Below are 3,355 nucleotides of genomic sequence, written 5' to 3' on the forward strand. Positions count from 1 at the left end.
ATGTGGCACAGTAACAACATATTGGTTTAAGTCAGTGTGACCACCACGAAAACTAGTCTTGAGTACTTTAAAGCGTTCGTTTATACGATTCCGTTTCATTTTTTGTGGCTTAAAATATTATCCAACTTCAAACATGGAAGTTAATATTTTGCTTTCTGCGTGTTTCTTTTGCATCAAGATAATAGGCCTAAAAATATTTGTACATTCAGTAATTGGCTTTCCCCTCATTTTCGAATGCCATCCATCCAGATTATTACTTGCACATTTAATTTAGAAATTTCTTGGAAAGGAAAAAAAAAACATTCCGTACCTAACAACATCTAAGTGAAGTTTAACACTCAAGATCGATACCCATGACATTCCATGAAAATTTGCAACATTGCAGAAATTAATCATAAGGGTATGAAGACTTAGGTCGGAAAAATACCTTTCTCATGCCAATTCCGTTTTATCTAGTTTTCGGCCAATCAGGACTCGGCGAAACAGAAATTCATGTTTTGCCGAACATGATCGAATGCCCGCGGGTGCGTTAATTTCGCAGCTTAAGATATTCGGCGAAACAAGGATAAGCGAATCAAACAGGAACCGAATGTTCAATGTTTTTATAATAATTGTAATCTGTGATACAGATTGAAGTAATAATATTGGCTTGAACTCCTTCACTATCACTTAAGGTTTCTATGCTTCAATTATAGCTAATTTTCACTAAAATATGTATTCTATATATTCTAAATATTTCATATATTAAAAGTCCAAACCGTATCATAGTGAAAATTTACAAATGTTAAAATGGAAAATTGGATGTTCGCTATAGATATAGCAGACCTTGCATGTTTCAAATTTCAACATGAATAAACCACATTAAATTATAGGATGGGAACAAATTTGTGTCGAACTAGTATAAATAAAATTTTATTTTCAAATAACCAAAATTTTATTTTCAAATTTTATTTTAAAATTTTATTTTCTAGTCTTTTCCGAAGATTTATTTTTTCCGAAAATCCAGCATCACTTTCTTCTCTTGCGGATATGACGTTGTAATTTGCACACATAGAATGAACACGCTAGAGTCAAACGGATCATATTGTCAGTCGGATGATGTTGGTTAGCTTATGGACCACCACTTGGTCGAGAATTCAAAGCCGTAGTGACCCGGTAATTCGACTGAGACTCTGTAACCCAGATGATAAAGAAGACATTTTGCTTATTCCGTTGCGTTTAAACAGTATTTCGTTTAGAGATGACCAGGACTGGAGATGTTATACCCAGTGCACCAAAACTAGACCCTGAAGTTGCAAGTTAATTACATTTTCCAGACAAAGTCTATCGGTCTCTTGCTCCTATTTAACTTTGGAACATGCACACGCACATCAAGTGCGTGTGTGAGAGAGAGAGGAGGGGAGAAGTGAAAGATGCAAAAGCAGGATAGGAAAACGTCAAGAAAGAGAGAGAGAGAGGGAGGCGAATATAAATATTAAACATACTTGTCATTGCAGGTTATGATGAAGAACGCACACACTGTTTATTCGAATTCTCGGCATTGATGCTTTGTAAGTTCTCCAACAAAAGATAAATATCTGTTTGCAGCCATTATTTTATGCGAAAAAGTTATACTACTTCACGGGGAATTGAACCCAGACTTTCCGCTTGGAAGTCTGGTATTTTACCACTACACCACCGAATGCTTTACACAAACTTTGTCCAACAAATGCTGTAATATTTCTTTCTGTGAACGATAACACGAAAAGTGTTTACTGCAGTTCACTGAAGTGTTTCGAAAGTCTGGTAAATACCTTGCCCTTTCCCAACCAACATTCGTAAATCGTCTTTATCATGATAAAGGTGTTTGCTTTTACATTCTCAAGCATTGCACGTCTAATATGAGAAATCGATCTTCACTATCACTTTGTAAAAAACGCAACTTTGACATGAACAAGATTCGAACCTATGCTGGAAGCTGTATTAATCGTAATTCCATTAGGTTATCGCTACGCTATCATGCCACCTGAAACTAGAACCGAAATATTACTTACTTTAGCCTTTACCATTGAAACGATCAAGCTTCTTCCTGTAAGATTTTTTCCACCTAAGTGCAGAACGAAATTTATTTATTCGACGACCTAAAGAGAAATTAGTGCCCACTAATAAAGGAAACCACATTCAATCCAGGAAATATTTCAGAAATAAAAACACGTTACGCAGTAATTTCACCGTACAAATTCAAAAGGACGCGAATACTAGTACTACTACTACTACTACTACTAATAATAATAATAATAATAATAATAATAACCTATATTATAAAATTAAAGTGACTGTGACTTATAGTCTCTTGAACCACCCGACTGATTTCGATGAAATATTCAACATTGATAAGTTTCGGACCTGGGAGTATTTTTATCTATTCCTTTTGATGGTGTTACTTAGGTGTGGGGGAGAATGGAAAATATAAAAAATAAAGAAAACTTAATAAATTTTGCATCAAACGACCAATCTGGGTGAAATTTGAAACATAGATTATATTTGTGCATGGAATGCTTTTAACCATTTCACTTTGGTGGTGGAATGTAGGGAAGGGGGAGGACGGGGAGATATAAAAAAAATCAATAGAAATAAAAATAAATGTCACTATGTTAATGAGTTAATAAATCGTGAACCAGCGGACAGATCTTCATCAAATTTTCAACACGGATGAAGTTCAAGCCTGGAGTTGTTTTGATCATATGACTTTCACGGTAAACTTCAGGAGAGTGGACGGAGGGGAAAGGTATATAAAAATAAATAAAACTCTTAATAACTCTTGAACCACCGTACCAATCTCGATAAAATTTTCAACCTAGATGAAGTTCGAACCGGAGATGGTTTTCCTCATATCATTTAGATGGCGTAACTGAAAAACGGGAGAAGAATAGCAATAATTAAAAGACAACGAAAAATGAACGATATTAGTATCGAATCTGTAATTTTTGGAGTCGCTGAGATGAACAGTGACACATCTGATGCCGTTTAAATCCAAATTTAGTCCGCAACATGGAGGAGGAGCAGATATTTATATAAAATGATCAAAATAGCCAATATCATTGTCGAATTCATAGTTTTCCGGGTGGCTGAGATGAACAATGACACTAAAGATGCTGTGCTCCGCAACGTGCCGAATATAAAACTCATCGAAAATTACCGATATCAAAGAGCGCTTTAGTAATAGAAAAAGTGACTGAATAACGGAGCATATTATTATTTTTTCTCAATTTAAAACAAGAAACGTGCCAATCGTTGCTAGTAATAATAATAATAATAATAATAATAATAATAATAATAATAATAATAATAATAATAATAATTATTATTATTATTA

Source organism: Thermobia domestica, chromosome 8 (assembly GCF_964235325.1).
Source record: "Thermobia domestica chromosome 8, izTheDome1.hap1.1, whole genome shotgun sequence".
In the NCBI taxonomy this organism is placed as follows: Eukaryota; Metazoa; Arthropoda; class Insecta; order Zygentoma; family Lepismatidae; genus Thermobia; species Thermobia domestica.